This window comes from Pseudophryne corroboree, chromosome 3, assembly GCF_028390025.1.
Source record: "Pseudophryne corroboree isolate aPseCor3 chromosome 3, aPseCor3.hap2, whole genome shotgun sequence".
NCBI classification, from domain to species: domain Eukaryota; kingdom Metazoa; phylum Chordata; class Amphibia; order Anura; family Myobatrachidae; genus Pseudophryne; species Pseudophryne corroboree.
In genome coordinates this window covers 223,394,552-223,420,959 of record NC_086446.1, presented here as the reverse complement: position 1 = coordinate 223,420,959, position 26,408 = coordinate 223,394,552, and the positions used below count along the sequence as shown (strand labels likewise).

At 45.3% G+C, this 26,408-nt stretch overlaps 1 long non-coding RNA gene across 2 annotated transcripts in view; it reads left to right on the top strand.

Annotated features, from left to right (window-relative positions):
* Positions 1–753: 753 nt before the first annotated feature.
* LOC135055147 (uncharacterized) overlaps positions 754–26,408 on the top strand; it is a 48,273-nt gene continuing 22,618 nt past the window's right edge. For both annotated transcript variants that reach the window (XR_010243656.1, XR_010243655.1), the window contains exon 1: positions 754–912. This is a non-coding gene — a long non-coding RNA (uncharacterized LOC135055147). The remainder of the gene's footprint in view (positions 913–26,408) is intronic.

Below are 26,408 nucleotides of genomic sequence, written 5' to 3'. Positions count from 1 at the left end.
GAATACACAACTACAAGACACACTAGAACTATACAAAAAAGAACTTTTAAAGACAAAGACTCGTCAAATGAGGAACTATTAAGGGAGGGGGGGGCATATAAAGAGATGTTTTTCTCTTTGGGGGTTTTTTTCCTACTGAAAACAAAAAGAAACAGAGGTTTTTTTTATCTCCCCGTAACTTTCAAGCCCTTACAAGATTGTTTGATTCCCCTGCCTGAAAGGACTTTGCGTTTCGGGTTCAAAGACTTTACGTTTCGGGTTCAAGGACTTTGCGGCGGGTTCAAGGACTTTGCGCTCGGGTTCAATTATTTTTTATGTACATGCAAAATTGTTCATGAATTTGATTTTGTTTATTTTACTTATGGAAACTTGTTTGAAAAAATGTATTTGTTTATAGTAACTGCACTAACTCCAAAATTATTTTTTTTTTTTGTATGTATAACTACAGAAGTGAATAGGTTTTATACTAAGATAGGGAGAAGTAACCAGAAATACATTTCCAACTTATAGTGTCGGATTTCCGACAACAGGGGGACTGTGAAGGAGCATCGATATTCGCGTCTGCTCAGCGCCACTGATAATGTGCGCATGCGCAAGACTGCTTGCGCACATTAAGAAATACACTGGGATTAAATCAGCTGTATATAGAACAAAAGAAATATACTGTATTGATCGTAACATGAGCTACAGTATTACAAAGAACAGGAAATGACACCTAGCCAGCCATGGACCTTATGTCCCACTTCCAAGCCATGTGCAGCTGTGGGGGTAGGTTGGTGAAGTGCATGCTGGGAAAGGTTATATAAAGTCCCCTCACCCAAAAACAAACTCTCTTTTCCTGACACTACAATACAGGACACAACACTGACCTGGCTTCTGGAAATCCACTCAACAAAACACTTTCTTTGGAAGGTAACCATACTTCTGACTATACTAGTATACCTTCACTTTAAATCACCTCTCCTTTTGACTTTGATATCTTTACTATGTCTGTATGGGTTATGCCTGCACTTGGGCTGACCTATACAATGGACACTGCTTTCTGCTTTCATCTCTCCATCTCTATACACATACTGATAACTTTTTAACATACCCGCAAATATATATACATACACACACTAGATGTTTTTCAGGTAGATGATTATCCAGCATTTACCAGTTAGTCCATTGATTAGCCGAGTGCGTGTTAAACATTTATCCCCTAACAATATCATCCCCTACAAACACACACACATGTTTCTCACCATGCTTTCTGGAACAGCCATCTACTCACATCCTTATACACACGTACACAGGGAAGAGCACAATCTGATAACACTAGCACAGCTTTCTTGCATTCATACATTCACACACATACATATATATATAAATATATATATATATCTACACGTACACCAAGAACATATACGAGTAAGGAATAACTAGAACCTGCATTGAAGTTTATTTAGCAACAGAATGGTGTAATACATTACTGGGATCAAGTTAGGAATTCACTTCTGAGTTGTTAAACTGTATTGTGTATCTGACCTGGTAATCTATATTGTATTACTTGTAACTGTCCACATGTAAGTCATCTATAACATTGCAGTTACTGTTTATGGAGTAAACGATTGTATACTTTATATGGTCTTTGGTTCATTACAACTGAGGGTAAGAAGGATTTAAATGTTTAAATCATATGTATAATGCAATATAGCGATATAACGAGGTTACTTGACGGATTTTGTCAAGGAGTAATATTTGGGCGGTTTTGGCCTAGGCAATAGTAGGGAGTTTGCGTGTGTAGTTCACATGGGACTCTAGCTGAGACGCATAATGCATTTCAGCTGGGACCTTCTGTATGTGGGCTGTTGTGGTATAAGACAAATATGTATTATAAGACTGCATGGTAAGGCTAGTGAATATTAGTCAGAAGGTCATAGATGAAGTAGTATCACATGTAAGGAATATGGAATGGAAGGAAGTATTGTATCATTTTCCAATAATTACTTATAACAATTAATACTGGTATAAAGGTTATTTTGTATTTGTGTGACTATCAGACCCCCCAGAGGGAGGGGGAGGAGTACAAACAACCTCAGACAAAAGGTACACACTTTAACAAGGGGAATGACCTGACTCAGGCTGGCAGTGTCTGAACTGACTTCACGTGTGGCAAGTTCAAAAGGTTGCAGAACCTTGCACAACGTTGAAATCATTCTCCACTGCGCTTGAGACAGGTGCATTCCACCTCCTTTGCCTATATCGTGGCCAGATGTATAGGCTTGAATGGCCTTTTGCTGCTCATCCATCCTCTGAAGCATATAGAGGGTTGAATTCCACCTCGTTACCACCTCTTGCTTCAGATGATGGCAGGGCAGGTTCAGGTGTTTTTGGTGGTGCTCCAGTCTTCTGTACGTGGTGCCTGTACGCCGAAAGTGGCCCGCAATTCTTCTGGCCACCGACAGCATCTCTTGCACGCCCCTGTCGTTTTTTAAATAATTCTGCACCACCAAATTCAAGGTATGTGCAAAACATGGGACGTGCTGGAATTTGCCCAGATGTAATGCACGCACAATATTGCTGGCGTTGTCCGATGCCACAAATCCCCAGGAGAGTCCAATTGGGGTAAGCCATTCTGCGATGATCTTCCTCAGTTGCCGTAAGAGGTTTTCAGCTGTGTGCGTATTCTGGAAAGCGGTGATACAAAGCGTAGCCTGCCTAGGAACGAGTTGGCGTTTGCGAGATGCTGCTACTGGTGCCGCCGCTGCTGTTCTTGCTGCGGGAGGCAATACATCTACCCAGTGGGCTGTCACAGTCATGTAGTCCTGAGTCTGCCCTGCTCCACTTGTCCACATGTCCGTGGTTAAGTGGACATTGGGTACAACTGCATTTTTTAGGACACTGGTGAGTCTTTTTCAGACGTCCGTGTACATTCTCGGTATCGCCTGCCTAGAGAAGTGGAACCTAGATGGTATTTGGTAAAGGGGGCACACTACCTCAAGCAATTGTCTAGTTCCCTGTGAACTAACAGCGGATACTGGACGCACGTCTAATACCAACATAGTTGTCAAGGCCTCAGTTATCCGCTTTGCAACAGGATGACTGCTGTGATATTTCATCTTCCTCGCAAAGGGCTGTTGGACAGTCAATTGCTTACTGGAAGTAGTACAAGTGGTCTTCCGACTTCCCCTCTGGGATGCCGATCGACTCCCAGCAGCAACAACAGCAGCGCCAGCAGCAGTAGGCGTTACACTCAAGGATGCATCGGAGGAATCCCAGGCAGGAGAGGACTTGTCAGACTTGCCAGTGACATGGCCTGCAGGACTATTGGCTTTCCTGGGTAAGGAGGAAATTGACACTGAGGGAGTTGGTGGTGTGGTTTGCGCGAGCTTGGTTACAAGAGGAAGGGATTTACTGGTCAGTGGACTGCTTCCGCTGTCGCCCAAAGTTTTTGAACTTGTCACTGACTTATTATGAATGCGCTACAGGTGACGTATAAGGGAGGATGTTCCGAGGTGGTTAACGTCCTTACCCCTACTTATTACAGCTTGACAAAGGCAACACACGGCTTGACACCAGTTGTCCGCATTTCTGTTGAAATAATTCCACACTGAAGAGCTGATTTTTTTTGTATTTTGACCAGGCATGTCAATGGCCATATTCCTCCCACGGACAACAGGTGTCTCCCCGGGTGCCTGACTTAAACAAACCACCTCACCATCAGAATCCTCCTTGTCAATTTCCTCCCCAGCGCCAGCAACACCCATATCCTCATCCTGGTGTACTTCAACACTGACATCTTCAATTTCACTATCAGGAACTGGACTGCGGGTGCTCCTTCCAGCACTTGCAGGGGGCATGCAAATGGTGGAAGGCGCAAGCTCTTCCCGTCCAGTGTTGGGAAGGTCAGGCATCGCAACCGACACAATTGGACTCTCCTTTGGGATTTCGAAGAACGCACAGTTCTTTGCTGTGCTTTTGCCGCAAGTCTTTTATTTTTTCTAGCGAGAGGATGAGTGCTTCCATCCTCATGTGAAGCTGAACCACTAGCCATGAACATAGGCCAGGGCCTCAGCCGTTCCTTGCCACTCCGTGTCGTAAATGGCATATTGGCAAGTTTACGCTTCTCCTCAGACGCTTTTAATTTTGATTTTTGGGTCATTTTTTTACTGATCTTTTGTGTTTTGGATTTTACATGCTCTGTACTATGACATTGGGCATCGGCCTTGGCAGACGACGTTGATGGCATTTCATCGTCTCGGCCATGACTAGTGGCAGCAGCTTCAGCACGAGGTGGAAGTGGATCTTGATCTTTCCCTATTTTTTTAACCTCCACATTTTTGTTCTCCATATTTTGCGCACAACTAAAAGCCACCACAGGTATACATTGTAGATGGATGGATAGTATAGTATTATATTACTTATGGACGACGAGTGCACTGACGACACAGAGGTAGGTACAGCCGTGGCCTACCGTACTGCTTATATATATAATATACTGTATATAACGGACCTGGTGGACACTGTCAGCCAAACTAAACTAGTATGAAGAAAAAAAAACCCACCACAGGTATACAATGTAGATGGATGGATAGTATAGTATTATATTACTTATGGACGACGAGTGCACTGACGACACAGAGGTAGGTACAGCCGTGGCCTACCGTACTGCTTATATATATAATATACTGTATATAACGGACCTGGTGGACACTGTCAGCAGACTGCTAAACTAGTATGAAGAAGAAAAAAACCACCACAGGTATACAATGTAGATGGATGGATAGTATAGTATTATATTACTTATGGACGACGAGTGCACTGACGACACAGAGGTAGGTACAGCCGTGGCCTACCGTACTGCTTATATATATAATAATATACTGTATATAACGGACCTGGTGGACACTGTCAGCAGACTGCTAAACTAGTATGAAGAAAAAAAAAACCACCACAGGTATACAATGTAGATGGATGGATAGTATAGTATTATATTACTTATGGACGACGAGTGCACTGACGACACAGAGGTAGGTACAGCCGTGGCCTACTGTACTGCTTATATATATAATATACTGTATATAACGGACCTGGTGGACACTGTCAGCAGACTGCTAAACTAGTATGAAGAAAAAAAAACCCACCACAGGTATACAATGTAGATGGATGGATAGTATAGTATTATATTACTTATGGACGACGAGTGCACTGACGACACAGAGGTAGGTACAGCCGTGGCCTACCGTACTGCTTATATATATAATATACTGTATATAACGGACCTGGTGGACACTGTCAGCAGACTGCTAAACTAGTATGAAGAAAAAAAAACCCACCACAGGTATACAATGTAGATGGATGGATAGTATAGTATTATATTACTTATGGACGACGAGTGCACTGACGACACAGAGGTAGGTACAGCCGTGGCCTACCGTACTGCTTATATATATAATATACTGTATATAACGGACCTGGTGGACACTGTCAGCAGACTGCTGAACTAGTATGAAGAAAAAAAAAACCACCACAGGTATACAATGTAGATGGATGGATAGTATAGTATTATATTACTTATGGACGACGAGTGCACTGACAACACAGAGGTAGGTACAGCCGTGGCCTACCGTACTGCTTATATATATAATAATATACTGTATATAACGGACCTGGTGGACACTGTCAGCAGACTGCTAAACTAGTATGAAGAAAAAAAAAAACACCACAGGAGTGTTTTTCAGGCAGACAAACGTATACTGGACTGATGGTCACTGTCAGCAAAACTGTGCACTGTACTCCTGCTATAACTGCTCCCCAGTCCCCACAATTAGGCAGATTGAGCAGTGCACTCAGCACAGATATATCATGCAGCAGTGCAGCACACTGAGCACAGATATGGTCGAGCGTTTTTTTCATGTAGAGAAACAAAGGATTAAACTCACTGGTGGTAAACCCTGCACTGTACTCCCTAACAGCTGCTCCCCGTCCCCAATCCTCCCCACAATTATAACTAAGTCACTCAGTTTACTCTTTTCTTTTCTAATATAACGGAGAGGACGCCAGCCACGTCCTCTCCCTATCAATCTCAATGTGTGAAAATGGCGGCGACGCGCGGCTCCTTATATAGAATCCGAATCTCGCGAGAATCCGACAGCGGGATGATGACGTTCGGGCGCGCTCGGGTTAACCGAGCAAGGCGGGAGGATCCGAGTCGCTCGGACCCGTGTAAAAAAAGGTGAAGTTCGGGCGGGTTCGGATCCCGAGGATCCGAACCCGCTCATCACTAGTGTATATATGTATGTGAGTATGAATGCATGCATTTCCTGCCAACCATCACGTTTTTGTGGGACCGTCCTGTTTTTCGGAAACTGTCCCACCTGTGGGCTGGAGAAAAGGTAGGGAGGGAACGCTCCCACCTGCTGTGTGCATGATGCTGGGGGCAGTACAGCGGCTGGTTAAGTGATGTGCATGCCCCCTGCGTGAAGTGAATTTTTTACGTGACGTGTGTCCATGCTCCTTATTTATGTACACGCAGAAGGCTTGTGCACTATGGTGGTCATTTAGAGTTGTTCGCTCGCTAGCAGTTTTTAGCAGCAGTGCAAACACTATGGGAGTGTATTTTAGCTAACGAAAGGATCGCAGAGCGGCTACAAAGTTTTTATGTGCACTTTTAGAGTAGCTCAAAACCTACTCAGCGCTTGCGATCACTTCAGACTGTTCAGTTCCTGTTTTGACGTCACAAACACGCCCTGCGTTCAACCAGCCACGCCTGCATTTTTCCTGGCATGCCTGCGTTTTTATGAACACTCCCTGAAAACGGTCAGTTGACACACGGAATTGCCCACTTCATGTCAATCACTCTGCGGCCAGCAGTGCGACTGAAAAGCTTCGCTAGACCCTGTGTGAAACTACTTCGTTTGTTGTAATAGTACGTCGCGCGTGCGCATTGCGCCGCATACGCATGTGCAGAAGTGCCATTTTTTTGCCTCATCGCTGCACAGCGAACGAATGCAGCTAGCGATCAACTCGGAATGACCACCTATGGCTCTTATTGAGATGTGGATGAGTAGCGGTTCATGCAGCAAAGTACCGATGTTCAGTACTTTGTGCATGGACCAGACCCGTACTGCATGTGCGCAGTACGGGTCTGTGGCGCCAGACATAAGGCGGCACCAGACTGTCAGAGATTGACAGTCTGATGCCATTTGGGGGCAGCGACGGCCTCCATTTCTCCAAACAGAGGCATGTCTCCGGGGACACAGTAGGCCAGGATCTCTGTCAGAGGATGAATATTTCCTGGCCTCTTGGTAGGTATTGTGGCGGGCGGCTTGCGCAACCCCTTGGGTCACGCAGCCAGCCAATGCTTGTCGGTATTTAGGGGGTTCGGGATGTAGCCGTCGGTATTGTGACCAACTAAATCCCCATCCTTGGACATAGTTCATATCAGAAATGCAGCTGGAGGCATGACACCTACTGCTGCATTACCACATGCTTTTATGTAAGCAGCAGCGATAGCTACTCCGTCCACATCTGAATGAGGGCCCCCCAGTCTTAAATGCCCCGGGCCCCCCAAAGCCTTAATCCAGCTCTGCCTACAACAGATTTAGGGGTCTATTTACTAAGCTGTGGACGGAGATAAAGTACCAGCCAATCAGCTCCTAACTACCATGTCACAGGCTTGGACAGCTAGGAGCTGGTTGGCTGGTAATTTATCTCTGTGCACTTTATCTCCATCTAAGGCTTAGTAAATAGACCCCTGTTCCTGACAGGTGAATATTCCAAATCTGATAGTAGCATATGCATGAACACACTACCTATGCCTGTCTGCCCGTTCCTTCCTTCCCTTGTCCTGCCTCTCTAAATAAAAGGAGCTGCAAGTGTAAGATGATTCTGAATCTGCATATGGACATAGGGAACCTGATTTTGTATATACATGCGCAGTACATATTTGTGTATTTTACGCTACGCAAATGGTCATACAGCCAACTCCATAGCAGCCCCATTGTAATCATAGATATATAAATGTGAAAGCCCTCACCCACTCACTCATTTACTGACTCATCACAAATTCTCTTACTTCCCAAGATGAAATGTAACATAGGTATTCTACAGGCGGGAAATAGGAAAACTACTTAATTAGAATTTTAATAAACCTCCCCTCCAGGGGATGAACAGGGGGTTGACATAATAATTTCATTACCGATGTGTGGCTTGCGTTGTGTGAGTGGACAATCAGATAAAAATTTGGATTGTACCTCAAGTGTGTAGAATTTAATAAACTACAAAAATGGTCGTGTCACTTTTTACCGTATCTGCTACAGGTGTTCCTCGGATAACACCAAGAACCATGGATTAATATTTACTTACATTAAGACGTCTCAAATTTACAGCTGTATAGATTTACTACATTTTTAACACTCATTTGTATTTACAACAAGGAAAACCAGAAACTCCTGTGCGAAGAATGGGTAGAACAGCTAGTACCATGGTGGTCATTCCGAGTTGGTTCGCTTGCTAGCTGTTTTTTGCAGCTGTCCAAACGCTATGCCGCCTCCCACTGGGAGTGTATTTTAGCTTAGCAGAAGTGCGAACGAAAGGATCGCAGAGCGGCGGGAAATTTTTTTGGTGCAGTTTTAGAGTAGCTCAATACCTACTCAGCGCTTGCGATCACTTCAGACTGTTTAGTTCCTGTTTTGACGTCATGAACATGCCCTGTGTTCGCCCAGCCACGCCTGCGTTTTTCCTGGCACGCCTGCGTTTTTCCGAACACTCCCTGAAAATGGTCAGTTGGCACCCAGAAACGTCCACTTCATGTCAATCACTCTGCTGTCAGCAGTTCGACTGAAAAGCTTCGCTAGACCCTGTGTGAAACTACATCGGCCGTTGTGAAAGTACGTCGCGCGTGCGCATTGTGCCGCATACGCATGCGCAGAAGTGCCGATTTTTAGCCTGATCGCTGCACAGCGAACGAATGCAGCTAGCGATCAACTCAGAATGACCCCCCATATTATTAGGCACTCCTCAAACCGCATCTTGTATAGAGTTTTTGGAACACCACTGTATGAAAAACATAGGAAGATTTCAGGAGATCTGAGATATGACAACCACATTAATAAAGGGAATAAATAGGTGAAATTCTAAAGGTGTGTACACACGGTGAGATATTTTCTTTCGATTTTGACTATATAGTCAAAATCTCAAGAAAAGTTAGTGCAGATCGTAAGGTGAAAGTCACCTTGCGATCCCGTTTCGATCCCGATGCGCGGTCCCGCCAGGTCGGCATCGCAAGAAAAGATAGACTGTGCAGGCAAGTCAATCCTTGCTAGATCGGTGTACTATCTAGTTCATCTCACATGTCAATGACATCTCACATAAGCCAAAATCTCACATAAGCCAAAATCGTATGCACACATAGTCCATATCTCAAGAAAAGTTAGTCAAAATCTGTACTATCTGGGCTCCGGGGAGTTCAAGGGAAATCGCAAGTGAAAATCGGGCATAGCAAGGATCTCACCGTGTGTACACACCTTAAGAGGTGGTTAAAATAGATAGATTTATTTACTTTGCAAGAACATGCAAAGATATCTGTAATTACAAATCAGTGTTCATGTTGTCTATGAAAATTTTGATTACAAGCATTCGTTGACTACAGTTTATTTGAGGACTAAAATGAAAACTGAGATCTACTGACTAAGGCCCTCATTCCGAGTTGTTCACAGCGGCTCATCGCATCGCAAGGCGCGGAATTTAGCCAAATGTGCATGCGCAACAGCTACAATGCTCATGTGCAAAGTCACCCGTGAGATGACTGTGCAGAAATGCAAAAGCATTTTTTGTTTGCAAAAGTCCAACTACAAAGAGTCATGTTGTAGGCGGTGCAGGGGAATGGCTTCGCTAGCTAGCGAAAAGGGGCGTGAAGGTGGGTGTCTACTGTGGGAGTGTGCAAAGGGTAGTAGGTGTGGTTTTCACACCACTGAGTAGCTGATGGTAGCGGATACACAACAAGCGTTCGCGATACAAACGCAGCACATGAGTAGGTCCTGAGCTACGTAGAGCAAGCGAACTCGGGCAACAAGTAGCTGACAGGGCGTAGATAGCTGATAATTGGCAATAAAATGCAGCTGGCGAGCAGCTAATTGCTCAACACTGTAATTGCAATTGACACACTGACAGCCAGTATGTGCCTTTAAACTCCTTGCAAATATCCATTTACTATACCATTTCAAAATCAGACACACTGACAAGTATCACACGTGTGTTTTTATACAATGCATGTGTATTTTGGTATGTCCCATATGTCTGCTTTGTGTACAACGTATTGCCATTGGCTAAGTGATTCCTAGCCAATTTTCATAGTAAAAGTGCTTCCTACAAGTATGCCATGTTTTCCACATTCCATCCTTCCTTTGGCCTCTCATATACCAACATTACCCACATAATGCAGGCTACGCTCTAATGTTTTTTCATACTGATGTGCCTAACACATTTTTAAGTGTGATTTTGTTCACTTGTCTGTTTCTACAACTATGTCATGTTGCCCCTAGTAACCAAACTGCTTTGTGGCAATATATTGTGTTTGTAGGCACAGTAAACTGTTGTTAATGCAAAGCAATTTTAACTATGAGATATGCAATGTTTGGGCCCTATGTCCCCAAACGTACGTTTTTTGTAACATTTTGGTAACTATACATTTAAAAATAATGCAGAAACAATAAGGAACACACAATGGGGGTCATTCCGAGTTGATCGTAGCTGTGCTAAATTTAGCACAGCTACGATCATGAACTCAGACATGCGGGGGGATGCCCAGCACAGGGCTAGTCCGCCCCGCATGTCAATGCCGCCTACCCCCCACAGAAGTGCAAAGGCATCGCACAGCGGCAATGCCTTTGCACTTCAAGAGTATCTCCCGCACAGCGCAGCTTCAGCGTGCTGGCCGGGAGACACTCTTCACTCCCCGGCCCGCAGTGGCTGCGTGTGACGTCACGCAGCCGCTTCGAGCCACTCCCCGCATGGTCTGGCCACGCCTGCGTTGGCTGTACCGCGCCCACGAAATGCCGGCCAAACGCCGCCGTTTTGCCCCCTCCCGCCCATCAACCACCTCTGCCTGTCAATCAGGCAGAGGTGATCGTAGTGCAGCGATGGGCAGCCATGCGCCGGTGCACTGCGGTGCCGGCGGGTGCGCATTTCTGACCCGATCGCTACGCTGTGAAAAACTGCAGCGTGCGATCGGGTCAGAATGACCCCCAATATCCACACAAAGACGATTTCAATAAAGTAAGTTTACTTTTGTTTCGAAAAAAAATGAAAACAACACAATCAGCAAACATGCCATAGCAACAAACACCTGCCAGTGCAGAAATTAGGATCACAGAAGCCAGTACTCTGGGCCCCCCATCTACTGGTCAGCAAACACTATAAGAGTCTGGTGTTAATACCCAGCCAGAGGATCATGTTGGTCAAACTAAGGAAGAATCTGTTATGATTCCAGCACTCTGGTCAGAGGAGATCTTATGGCAAGGACCGGAGCACTGGAACGGAATGCTGGGGAAGGGAGCAGGACAGGAAAATAGCCCCTGGCGCCCTAACTCTGTTGTCTCACCCGTGTTGTCAGAAATCCCCTGCGAGACTATGGTTTCTTGAGCCCTTGGCAGCCGCGTTTGAAGGGCGGATTATGTCTGCCCAACTTCGATGCCCCCCGGTCTTAATGAGAGACAAAGGGAAACCCGAGACAGGGTGATAACAAGAGGCCCTCTAACTAAACAACCAGGCCAGGGGCTAAGCAAACTCAAAACTATAATATGTGCGGAGAAACCGCCAGGGAAAAGGACAACCAAAATATCCACTTGTCCAATTCTCCTACCCGGCACCGCCGAGTACCAGAGAGGACTTGTGGAAGCGGAACCCTCCGCAAATGCTCCAAACACAAAATATAAAAGGTAAAGCGGCTGAGCCGCAACACACGGCAGAGCCGCAACTCACGAACACCACTGGATATAAAACGGTGATCAGTCAGGACTCCAGGGAACCAAATGACCTCTTGGGATGAGATGACAACTCCCGAATACCGGACTTCTGAGGACTGGAATGACCGGATACAGCAGGACTGGAAACAGACTCTCAGCAAACAAAGGCAGCATGCAGGAAGCTATTACCGGCGTCTGTGAGAAGCCCTGGGAGTGTATTTAACAAGGAGTCCTCCAATCAGCTGCTAAAGGCTGATTAGAATAAATGCCGTGCAGCTGCCTTGCTGCACGGCCAGAGAGCAGGTGAATATCTTAATTTCCTAAAGCCTAGCAACGGGGAACACGGTCCGCCAGTGGCGTCCCCATTGCTAGGGTCCGTGCGGCTCAGCGCGCCCGGTGTCTCTAGTTGCTAGGCGCCGGGCCGCGCAGACAAGCGGACCCCGGCGCCTAACAGTACCCCCCCCCCCCCTTGAGGAGGGGTCAAGGAACCCCTAAAGCCAGGTTTCTGAGGAAATTCCCGAAAAAATGCCCTCTTGAGCCTCGGGGCATGAAGATCCTTATCCAGGACCCAAGACCTTTCCTCCGGACCATAGCCTTTCCAGTGAACTAGAAAATACAGCCGACCCCGGGACAATTTGGAATCGAGAACCTTCTCTACCAAGAACTCCTGTTGTCCCTGTACATCCACTGGAGATCTACCCTGAGAGATCTTCCGAGGAAATCTACTGGAAGAAACGTATTGTTTCAACAGGGAACAATGGAACATATTTCCAATCATGAGAGATCTTGGTAAACGTAACCGAAAGGAAACTGGGTTGACTCTTTTAATAATAAGAAATGGCCCAATAAATTTGGGTCCCAGTCTAGCCGAGGATTGTCGAAGCCTGATGTTGCGAGTCGACAACCACACCCTATCTCCCACCTTAAAAGTGCAAGGACGTCGGAGCCTGTCAGAAAATTTCTTCTCTCGAAAGGCCGCTTTTCTGAGAGCAAGGTGCACCTTTTTCCAAATGGCTCTGAGATGGGAGGTTAAGGTTAGCGAGGAGACTGAGGAATGATGAAAAAAAGAATTAGCTCTGGGGTGAAAACCAAAAACTGAAAAGAATGGAGACTCTTTAGTGGAGGAATGACAAGAATTATTGTAAGCAAATTCAGCCAACGGAAGAAACTCGGACCAATCATTCTGGAGTTTGGCTGAATACAAGCGCAAATATTGTTTCAATGATTGGTTAACTCGTTCGGTTTGCCCATTGGATTGTGGGTGGTAACCGGATGTTAACGACAATTTCATCTTCAATGAGGCACAAAAACATTTCCAGAATTGTGCGATGAATTGTGGACCCCGATCAGAAACAATATTAGTAGGCAACCCATGAAGCCTGAATACATGGCGGAGAAACAAAACTGCCAACCCTTGGGCAGAAGGCAATCGGGGAAGAGCAATAAAATGAGCCATTTTACTAAAACGGTCCACTACCACCCATATGACTCGGAATCCGGCTGAAAGGGGAAGGTCAACCACAAAATCCATGGAAATATGAGACCACGGCCTGAGAGGAACATTTAAGGGCATAAGTTGCCCGATGGGCAAGGAACGGGGAACCTTATGCTGTGCACAAACCTGACATGAATAAACAAATTCCTTGACGTCTTTAGAAAGACCAGGCCACCATACTGAGCGAGAGACTAACTCCAATGTCTTTGAGACTCCTGGATGCCCTGAAACTTTGTTATCATGGAATTCCGTTAAAACAGTAGCTCTCAAAAACTCAGGGACGTAAAGACGACCAGCAGGAGTAATTCTAGGAGCTTGGTGTTGAAGCTGTTTTAACTGGGTAAATAAATCTTGTGTGAGGCCTGCCCAGATGACCGAAGATGGAAGTATGGGGGTAACAGGATTGTTATTGTGAACCGGAAGAAAGCTACGTGACAGGGCATCAGCCTTAGTATTCTTGGAACCAGGCCTGAAAGTGATTATAAATTTGAAACGCGTAAAAAATAATGCCCAACGTGCCTGCCAGGCATTAAGCCGATTCAATGTATTGCAGGTTCTTATGGTCAGTCAATACCGAAATAGTATGTTTTGCTCCCTCCAGCCAATGCCTCCACTCCTCGAAAGCCCACTTTACCGCCAGTAACTCCCGATTACCAACGTCATAGTTGGATTCAGCGGAGGAGAATTTCCTGGACATAAAGGCACAAGGATGTAACTCCAGAGACTCCGGATCCTTTTGAGAAAGGATAGCCCCCACTCCAACCTCCGAGGCATCAACCTCCACCACAAAGGGCAATTCCGGATTAGGATGTCTGAGGACTTGAGCCGAGACAAAGGCTTGTTTCAAGGCCCGGAAGGACAACTCAGCTTCACGCGACCAGTTGGTAGGATCCGCTCCTTTCTTTGTCAGAGCTACAATGGGAGCAACCAGGTCAGAAAAAGAATGAATGAACCTCCTATAATAATTTGCAAACCCTAAAAAGCGCTGAATTGCTTTTAAATTGGTGGGTTGCGCCCAACTAAGGATGGCCTGGAGTTTCTTTGGTTCCATGGAAAATCCCTGAGGGGAAATTATGTACCCTAAAAAAGATACTTCCGTGACATGAAACTCACACTTCTCCAGCTTGGCATATAAATGATTCTCACGTAACTTTTGAAGAACCAGACGCACCTGGGTAACATGTTGTTCCATTGATTCAGAAAAAATCAGGATGTCGTCTAAGTAAACGACCACGAATTTCCCTAGGAAGTCACGGAGCACATCGTTAATGAGGTCTTGAAAAACTGCCGGAGCATTGGACAGGCCGAACGGCATCACCAGGTATTCGTAGTGACCCGACTGAGTACTGAAGGCCGTTTTCCACTCATCTCCAGATTTAATTCGGATGAGGTTGTACGCTCCTCTAAGGTCAATTTTAGAAAAAATCACAGCAGAACGTAACTGATCAAAGAGTACAGAAATCAACGGCAAAGGATAGGTGTTTTTAACTGAGATCTTATTCAGGGCTCTAAAATCAATGCAAGGTCTAAGCGAGCCATCCTTTTTCTCTACAAAGAAGTAGCCTGCACTTAAAGGAGATTTTGATGGTCTAATAAATCCTTTCTCAAGGCTCTCCTTTACATAATCATTCATAGCCGCAGTTTCTGGCCCGGATAATGCATATAATCTTCTCTTTGGCAATGCGGCACCAGGAATTAACTCAATAGCACAATCATAAGGCCGATGGGGAGGCAGAATGTCCGCATTGCCTTTGGAGAAAACATCAGCAAACTCCTGGTATTCCACCGGAATGAGTTCTGGAATGATAGCTGCTACTCTGACTGGTAACGTGATACATTCCTTATCACAAAAAGTACCCCATTGTGAAATCTCCCCCGACCGCCAATCAATGGTGGGATTATGAAAGGTCTCAAAGTCAGAAAAATATCGTGATACACACTGCCATATTTGCACCTCATGCGAGTGCCTGCTGCACGTTCATGAGCCCTGCCGTGCGTGCACATACTCGCCGTTGCGTGCACCCGCAGGCGCACGGTATGCGCATTTACGGTAGAGTTTATGCACGCCTAGCGTGCGACTCAATCGTAACATATTTTAACCATATAATGTATTTTGTAGACTATGGTCCCTTTGATAGAATCTGAAAGTTTAGTTAATGTAGCATGTTCATAGACAAAGAGATCCCTCTTTGTTTGATACGAAGGGTCAGACAGAGGTTATACAGTGGTGTTTAGTATCCATCGGAAGAGTATTTAATTAGCAATATTCCGGTGTTGGTTTGAAGCGGATTAATCACTCGTGCGAATAGTTATGGACATAAGAAGTTTATGGACTTTTACTGTATTTGCACTTTATTATCCATGCGGCGGGAAACCTAGTTTCCCACCCACCTGAGCAGTTGGAAATAGTCACAGCCCACCTGTATGAATCAACCTATGACCTTTTGTTATAATGCGAAGACGAATTCCTGTGTCCAATGAACAATAAGAATATAGGGACCATTGTACTGTATTGTGTGTAGTGTATAAAAGGACAAGCTGATCTGGGCCAGCTCTCTATTCTCTTCCACGGTTCTCATCACTGATAATCGGGAGCTGGATATCCAGAAGGCGCATGCGATTGGTTCCCTTTGTGCGTAAGTTTCTCCGCAACCATATTGTCTTTATTGTTATTGTAAGCCATCATCTCTCTCTCTCTCTCTCTCTCTTCTCATCTCTCTCTCTCTCTCTTTTCTCTTAAATGTGATTGTACTGCTATTGTATTTTATGTGTAGTTATTCGGTTAGGTAATCTGTGTTATTTTGGTAGTGTATAACTTGTACTGTGTATTCTTTTGAAATAGAACGTTCATTTAAGGTGTTAGAACCTAAGACCGGTATCTGTGTATTCATTATATTCCTAAGTATTCTCAGAGCGTCGTAGACGCTCATACAGCTTCTAGACTAACAAGGTTACACTGTGTTGCATTTACACCTTATCACTGCACAAGGGTTTACATTATAAGTATATAGTTTATGGTATAGCAATAAAGGTTTAACACTGTGAGCGTCAGCGCCGCTTGTGATCTCCTCGTGGTCCCGAGCGTCCGCTACGCTGATAGCGTATCATTACGTTAGTCGGCAGCCAATAGCGTGCTTGCCTGTACGTTCTTAGCCGTGAGCGAACGTGCCGCTCGTGCGTCTCGTCCACGGCTAAACGTCTGTTACGCAACGTGCGTACTCTTACGGTATTCCATACGCCAATAGCGTACTGTGTTCTTTAACCTTTTAGAGGGTTTTCAATAAGATAAATATTAGGCTTTATCAATTGGCGGCTCGTCCGTCCTTCACATATCTGTACTAGGTAATTTCAGCAGACATTATCGGTCAGCAAAGGGCGGGAGGTAATATTCCTCGTAGTGCTGACCAAGATAAGCGTCTGCTTCGCTTAGTAAAGGGTGCTGAAGGAATCCGGAACCAGAGGTAAGAACAATACGCTAGTGTCTTTTAAAACTGTTTTTTTTTCTGTTCTGTCTTGCGTACGCACGCACGCATATATCTGCATTTCTTTTCATTCGTGTATTTTCACATATCACTCTCCTGTTTGCCATTTCACAATTGATAACGTGCTAAGAAAGATTTGTTGCTATTAGTAGTTAAAGAGTAAAAGTAATACATTAAGGGGTAATTTGTAAAGCACGCACACAGCTTTGCCTAAAGATACAAGGAAAGACCTATGTGGTGCTCGGTAGATGATTACAATTAAAGATCATCTACATTGATAAACGTGTTAATTGTATTTCTGTGGACATATCTGGCTGGCATACACGTGTTTCTAACAAAAGGGTTAGACTAGTGTACGCAACACAAAGGCCGACGCACGTAGCGTATATTACGCAACGGAGCGTCCGGGTACGCCCACATAATTCAAATCACACGATAGTATTATTTTCAACAGGCGAAAAGGAGGCAACGCGATAAATAGCGCAAGTCAATTTTAGTGTCCAAAATTTTAAGCTAATAGATCCTTCTCCAATTTGCAACTCATCTGGTCTAGACTGTTACTGAATGAAAGGAATTTCTGCGCAGAAATAAAAATTAAAGTGTACATGTGGTGAGTGTTTGTATATATAAGTTTTTACAATTTTTGGGTTGAACCACAAGAAGTCGAGTTCTCGTGAGGTACATACATGTAAGTGACGTGCATGGTGGCTTGGGAGGCATCCCTTGTTAAACATAAATTTGAGCATTAGAGTATAGCAGACCAGGAGGTCTACTGTAGCACAGACCAGGAGGTCCGGAACAGACCAGGAGGTCTAGGTACAGCAGACTAAGAAGTCCGCTATAGAGAAAAGTAGCACAACACCAAGAAGGGTTGGTGCGGAACCCATATAGGCCATTAAAGCTCTGGCTGAAGGAATTCGCAGCCGTAATTTTCGATTCCACTGGTCGCTCCGCACATAAGATTAGTTGCTTATGTGCAGAACGATTGTACCGCACGTAATTGTGTGCATTAGTTAGTAACCTGACCAGTACCATTTGCGTACGAAAGGGGTCATAAACGCTATTTGTACACTCTAACGTGATTTGTGTAATTTTTTTTATTTTAAGGGAGGTTCGCTGGTCACTCGGGAACTATCCAACAACCGATACTTGCTGGGGACTGGTAGGTCCAACACGCCCCAGTAAGTAAAGGTTCATAGGGGCCCTAGGTTGGGTACAGCAGCTCTGAATCAGTGATTGCAGTACTGGCCAACGTGGGTGAGGAGTGAGTGGGGTACTCGGTAAACTTCGCCGCCGGCCTGCCCCGGACATCTTGGTTTTTGTAAGGGTTCGCTGAAGACCCTGATTTGAAGATCAGAGGTAGTGAAAGCAACACCTGCAAGTATGGGGGCCAGTTGTTCAGGTAGGGGGCGATCAACCTCGGTTCGGGTTGATTCAGTAAACCGGCCAATCGGGTCGGCAAGGTACGTAATGTGTGAAAAATACGGTTCACACACAGAGGTTTTATGTGATGAATGGGAAAGAATGACTGTGCATGACGGGGAGAAGTTCCCCCGGGTAGGCAGTTTTAGCCCAGATGTGTTACAAAATCTAAGGAGAAGGATATGTCTCATTAAATCAACAAAGAGACGGATCAAACATTATGACTACTTACAGTTATGGCAACAGGAGGGTGAAATACAGAGAGGATTGGCTCAGGCGGCTGGATCTAACCCTATCAGGAAACTGATAGCTACGGCACCACCGCCACCTTACATAACGGGAGAGAAATTGGTTGCAGAGAATTACGCACTAATGTGTAATAAACAGGCACTTAGTAACTGTATAAATGTTAAGGATAATATGAATAAGATGAGTAATGCAAATATTAACCCGTGCAAGTTGTACCCTGTTTTAAACTTTCCCCAGGAGTGTGATCAAGAGGACGAATCAGCAACAATATCGGCGCTCTCTCTAGCAGCCACCATATCAGAAACAGCAGTGGGCACGACCCAACCTGTAAGATTAGCATCAAAGGCCCCTAGCGGAGGGATAGGTGAGGTCGTATCAACGGGTTGCCTTATTGACAGATGGGAAGGACCATACCAAGTCTTATTGATTAGCACGACAGCATTGAAGGTTGCCGAGAGAGAGACTTGGGTCCATTCGTCCCATTGTAAGAAGGTTGCTGATCCAGAGAGGTCCCGTGATAAAGAACAGACGGTAGAGGAAGTTGTATCACTGGAGTGTCTGTTTCAGGAGGACTGAGACGGCACCTGAGCATTGAAAATAACAAGATCGGAGGCAGTTGTCGATCCCCTGTTCCCTTTTATTGTTTTTCTCCACTTCCCATCCCATCTCCCTCAATTATTTCTTTCCCCCTTCTCATTCTTCTCCATTTCCTCCTATAAGATGGACTTGCCCCAAGAGACTGTGATCCGGATTTTCCTGTTGACCATGATGTTGACCAGAGCAGTCTGTTCCGGCGAGAGTACATGGAGGTCGAGAGAGGTTCTGGAATGGGTTCTGATGACAAAGATGGAGGCGTAGTTTTCCAAGAACAACATAATCAACAAGCAAAGGCGAGTATCAGGAAGCGATCCGATAGCATTGACCATAGAAGGAATTATGAAGGATTGTTAGCTGAAGAAAATTGTATCTGTAGGCATTGTGACAATGTAGTTGAGGATGGGTGCATCAAGAAATGCCAATCCAGTTTTAATATCCATATGGATAGGCATCCATTGAGTGACTATCACTCCTTAGTGGGTAAAGTACTAAATCAGACAGACTGTTGGGTATGCTCTCAAGTACCTCAAGGTCACAGCAAGTCAGGACTAGTACCATTTCCTTTAACGATAGGGGAGGTACTTGAGTTAAGTGGTGGGAGGCCGGTGGACAAGAGGTTTAATATCTCTAGTCCTCCTAGTTTGAAGCTCCACCAATACCATGTGGATAGTTCTTTAGTGTGCTTTAACATTTCCAATCCCCGAAAGCCGGGAAATTGGGAAGTGTCATGGAATAACAAAACCATGACATTTTCACATAGAGCCGATGGATTGCCTACAGATACAGAACTTATACGCCACTTAGCCGGTAGTGGAAGATATTTCCGATATAGGTATACCCTAGGAAGTAGAACCATGAGAGTTGGAGAGGTATCACCAGGATACTGTGCACATATCGTACAAACCGATACGTGTACTAAACAGATGGGAGAATTAGGGTTAGGAAATTTCATATGGAAAATGTGTAATATGGTTATGTCCTACTCCGTCCCATATGTTCTCCCCGATGATGCATATTTCATATGCGGGAGGAAGGCGTATAAGTGGCTTGCCCCAAACTCAGAAGGATTGTGTTATATTGGAAAAGTACTGCCTGAGGTAATGACTGTATCACATACTAAAATGAAAGGTATTCACCGCGGTGCCCAAGCTCCTTATACTCACACTCATTACGAGCACATCGTTAAACGTCACATAATAGAAAGAACAGAGCATCCGGCCTCTGACCTGATCCATGAATCCATCGGGATTCAGGTTCTACTCGCGTTAGATATCACTCGTACCGCCAGAGGAGTGATGAACTATAAATACATATCAACGCTTGCAAATTTATTAGACAATATCACTGAAATGTATGACGACACTTTTAGGTATACCGGAAGGGAGCTCCAAGCTTATAAAACAGAACTGGTTCAGCATAGGATGGTTCTTAATTATCTCACAGCAGTGACAGGCGGATATTGTGTCACACTGGCAACGCAGTACGGCGTAAAATGCTGCACTTATATTACGAATAGCACCGAGGACCCGGTCGAGGTCATAGACCAAAAGATGGACGACATTCTCCAATTAAAGTGGGAATTCCGCAGGAGACACAATCTCACCCTTGCTGCTGTGGGTAATGAGCTGACCGGTTGGGTGTCATGGTTGAACCCGCGAAATTGGTAATCTGGTTTAGGAGAATGGGCTCAAGGAGTTATAATGGATGTAGGGAAATTTCTTCTGTGTATCTTGGGTGTTGTCATATCGATTGGTTTGATATTTAGATGCGTTCAGGCTTTAACGAAGTGTAAACGGAGTACTAAGGTGATGAGTCTAAGGAGTGAGGATATTATAATTCCAATGGATGTGATTTATGACCCAACGATAGAGACAATGTTGTGATGAAAATGTGATTCCACGGTCCGTTTCTTTCACCCGTTTCTCCTTTGTTTTTCTCCAAGGTAAAAAGACCCGCTTGGAAGAGGAATTTGACGACCTTGTATGCAGGCAACAGATGGACTAAAGAAGAATTTGACAACCTTGTACGCAGACAACAGATGGACTATGCCATAGACCCCCCATATCCCTAGTGACTTTAATTTTACGCTAGCCCAACACTTTTTGTAAGTCTATGGACATTGATAAAGCTTTGCTTACGTTTATTGGCAAAAGCACAAAGAGACTACAGTCAACATGTACATCGAGACAAGACAAGACAAGACCTCAATCGGCAAATGTATATTAAACTCACATAGTTTATCACTGCATTTACCATAATTGTTCTTTATCTTCATCACTACAACCTTCAGGTAATAACACACATAGTCGATAGGGAATATAGGCACAGATATCAGCACTCACATATTCCCTATTCATGTATCATCAACTAAAATGTGCTCCCCCATTTTGTTGCAACCAAAAGCCGAAGAGAGCTCGGTAAAGTTTGACAGCCCATCCACAGACCCGTACCACGGGATAAGAAGGAATTCAAATGTATACTTCGCAATACCTCGAAGCTTGATTTAAAACACGTACGGCACAATGATACATGACCCCCCAAACATGGATTCATACACACATGCTTATGCTATCTCACTAGGTCATACCCTTTTTCTCACCTTCTCCTCTCCTCCCCTACCCGACCATAGAAATATTTACACATGACATATATATTTTTCTCTTTTTGAAATGTTGTAGAAAGTGGCAGTTATTGGTGACTGCCAAAGGGTGGACTGTCAAAGTCAGAAAAATATCGTGATACACACTGCCATATTTGCACCTCATGCGAGTGCCTGCTGCACATTCATGAGCCCTGCCGTGCGTGCGCATACTCGCCGTTGCGTGCACCCGCAGGCGCATGGTATGCGCATTTACGGTAGAGTTTATGCACGCCTAGCGTGCGACTCAATCGTAACATATTTTAACCATATAATGTATTTTGTAGATTATGGTCCCTTTGATAGAATCTGAAAGTTTAGTTAATGTAGCATGTTCATAGACAAAGAGATCCCTCTTTGTTTGATACGAAGGGTCAGACAGAGGTTATACAGTGGTGTTTAGTATCCATCGGAAGAGTATTTAATTAGCAATATTCCGGTGTTGGTTTGAAGTGGATTAATCGCTCGTGCGAATAGTTATGGACATAAGAAGTTTATGGACTTTTACTGTATTTGCACTTTATTATCCATGCGGCGGGAAACCTAGGCCCTCATTCCGAGTTGATCGCTCGTTATTTTTCATCGCATCGCAGTGAAATTTCGCTTAGTGCGCATGCGCAATAGTCGCACTGCGACTGCGCCAAGTAACTTTGCTATGAAGATATGATTTTTACTCACGGCTTTTTCTTCGCTCCGGCGATCGTAGTGTGATTGACAGGAAATGGGTGTTACTGGGCGGAAACACGGCGTTTTAGGGGCGTGTGGATGAAAACGCTACCGTTTCCGGAAAAAACACAGGAGTGGCCGGAGAAACGGGGGAGTGTCTGAGCGAACGCTGGGTGTGTTTCTGACGTCAATCCAGGAATGACAAGCACTGAACTGATCGCACAGGCAGAGTAAGTGTGGAGCTACTCTAAAACTGCTAAGTAGTTTGTGATCGCAATAATGCGAATACATCGGTCGCAATTTTAGGATGCTAAGATACACTCCCAGTAGGCGTAGGCTTAGCGTGTGTAACTCTGCTAAATTCGCCTTGCGACCGATCAACTCGGAATGAGGGCCCTAGTTTCCCACCCACCTGAGCAGTTGGAAATAGTCACAGCCCACCTGTATGAATCAACCTATGACCTTTTGTTATAATGCGAAGACGAATTCCTGTGTCCAATGAACAATAAGAATATAGGGACCATTGTACTGTATTGTGTGTAGTGTATAAAAGGACAAGCCGATCTGGGCCAGCTCTCTATTCTCTTCCACGGTTCTCATCACTGATAATCGGGAGCTGGATATCCAGAAGGCGCATGCGATTGGTTCCCTTTGTGCGTAAGTTTCTCCGCAACCATATTGTCTTTATTGTTATTGTGAGCCATCATCTCTCTCTCTCTCTCTCTCTCTCTCTCTCTTCTCATCTCTCTCTCTCTCTTTTCTCTTAAATGTGATTGTACTGCTATTGTATTTTATGTGTAGTTATTCGGTTAGGTAATCTGTGTTATTTTGGTAGTGTATAACTTGTACTGTGTATTCTTTTGAAATAGAACGTTCATTTAAGGTGTTAGAACCTAAGACCGGTATCTGTGTATTCATTATATTCCTAAGTATTCTCAGAGCGTCGTAGACGCTCATACAGCTTCTAGACTAACAAGGTTACACTGTGTTGCATTTACACCTTATCACTGCACAAGGGTTTACATTATAAGTATATAGTTTATGGTATAGCAAAAAAGGTTTAACACTGTGAGCGTCAGCGCCGCTTGTGATCTCCTCGTGGTCCCGAGCGTCCGCTACGCTGATAGCGTATCATTACGTTAGTCGGCAGCCAATAGCGTGCTTGCCTGTACGCTCTTAGCCGTGAGCGAACGTGCCGCTCGTGCGTCTCGACCACGGCTAAACGTCTGTTACGCAACGTGCGTACTCTTACGGTATTCCATACGCCAATAGCGTACTGTGTTCTTTAACCTTTTAGAGGGTTTTCAATAAGATAAATATTAGGCTTTATCAAAGGCCAGCCAAGGGTGACCCAGAACAACTGGAACTGCTGGGCAATGTGTAAGAAAGAACTCGATTTTCTCGGAATGTAGAGCTCCTACTGTAAGTAGTACAGGGGGTGTATGGAGAGAAATAATCCCATTAGACAGCGGACTCCCATCTAAGCCATGCATGGTGACACACCTACCCAAAGGTAACTGAGGAATGCCTAAGGCCTTAGCCCAAGTTAAATCCATAAAGTTTCCTGCAGCTCCACTGTCAACAAAAGCCGACACCGAAGAACTGAGGCTGCCAAAGGAAACTTTAACTGGGACTAAAAGGGAGTTATTCGAGGAGATAAGCTGCAGACCTAGGTGAACCCCCTCACAATTCACCTGGTCAAAGCGTTTCCCGACTTGTTCGGACAATTACGAGCAAAATGTCCCTTACCCCCACAGTACAGACAAAGACCAGAATTTTGCCTTCTGGCTCTTTCTTCAGGAGACAGCCGGGAGAGACCCATCTGCATGGGCTCCTCTACGTCTTCAGGAATGGAATATACACACGGACTTGACCTTACAGGTGCTCCTTTTTCAGCCCTCCGCTCTCTGAGACGACGATCAATCTTAATAGAAAGCTCCATGAGTTTATCGAGAGTCTCAGGAGCGGGGTACTGAAGGAGACTGTCTTTTATAGACTCTGATAAGCCGAGGCGAAACTGACTGCGCAGGGCTGGGTCATTCCAGCCACAGTCGTTCGACCAACGGCGAAACTCCGTACAATAAACCTCCGCAGGATTTCTACCCTGTCTGAGAGCGCGCAACTGACTTTCAGCGGAGGCCTCTCTATCAGGGTCATCATACAAGAGCCCTAAAGACTCAAAAAAGCGTCAACTGACAACAATGCCGGATCCTCTGCTCTTAAACCAAATGCCCAGGTCTGAGGATCCCCCTGGAGCAAAGAAATAATAATCCCGACCCGCTGAGATTCAGTCCCCGAGGAAGTCGGTCTTAAACGAAAATAAAGTTTACAGTATTCTTTAAAATTAAGAAACTCTTTTCTATCACCAGAAAAACGGTCAGGCAAATGCATCTTTGGTTCAGGGACTACCCTTGGGGAAGCTCGCAAAAGATCTTCCTGCGACTTCACCCGAAGAGAAAGATCCTGAACCATCTGAGTAAGTTCTTGAATCTGGCTGACTAAGAGCTGACCAGGATTTGGCCCTAAACCTGTTGGATTCATGAGGCCGATAAACTCTCACAAAACTGAATGAGAAAAAATTAAACCCCGTTTAATTTTAAGTTTTGGTAGGGCCGGTAATAATGTTATGATTCCAGCACTCTGGTCAGAGGAGATCTTATGGCAAGGACCGGAGCACTGGAACGGAATGCTGGGGAAGGGAGCAGGACAGGAAAATAGCCCCTGGCGCCCTAACTCTGTTGTCTCACCCGTGTTGTCAGAAATCCCCTGCGAGACTATGGTTTCTTGAGCCCTTGGCAGCCGCGTTTGAAGGGCGGATTATGTCTGCCCAACTTCGATGCCCCCCGGTCTTAATGAGAGACAAAGGGAAACCCGAGACAGGGTGATAACAAGAGGCCCTCTAACTAAACAACCAGGCCAGGGGCTAAGCAAACTCAAAACTATAATATGTGCGGAGAAACCGCCAGGGAAAAGGACAACCAAAATATCCACTTGTCCAATTCTCCTACCCGGCACCGCCGAGTACCAGAGAGGACTTGTGGAAGCGGAACCCTCCGCAAATGCTCCAAACACAAAATATAAAAGGTAAAGCGGCTGAGCCGCAACACACGGCAGAGCCGCAACTCACGAACACCACTGGATATAAAACGGTGATCAGTCAGGACTCCAGGGAACCAAACGACCTCTTGGGATGAGATGACAACTCCCGAATACCGGACTTCTGAGGACTGGAATGACCGGATACAGCAGGACTGGAAACAGACTCTCAGCAAACAAAGGCAGCATGCAGGAAGCTATTACCGGCGTCTGTGAGAAGCCCTGGGAGTGTATTTAACAAGGAGTCCTCCAATCAGCTGCTAAAGGCTGATTAGAATAAATGCCGTGCAGCTGCCTTGCTGCACGGCCAGAGAGCAGGTGAATATCTTAATTTCCTAAAGCCTAGCAACGGGGAACGCGGTCCGCCAGTGGCGTCCCCGTTGCTAGGGTCCGTGCGGCTCAGCACGCCCGGCGTCTCTAGTTGCTAGGCGCCGGGCCGCGCAGACAAGCGGACCCCGGCGCCTAACAGAATCGGGTAACAATACCCAAACCTAAATAGCCACAGCATGCTAGGAAGAGGAAGATGGATCAAGTTCACAGGAAAAAGCACCACAGGCAACTAACAAAAAGAGAACACACCAAACCCCTTTCAGCATGAGGGTGTTGGCCATTCTGGTCCTACAAGCCATAGAAAATACATTATGAAATCATTGTAAATATGGGTGCTGGGAAATGTTGCAGCATCTGGAGAGACTTTACTTTTTCTTCTTTCGCCACGCCTGACATGGATGGTCACTGGTAGGTCTGCGAACTGACCTTCGAGGGACCTGCCCAGTGGGATCTTCTTCCTGGGCAGGGGTAGGGGAGGGAGCAGG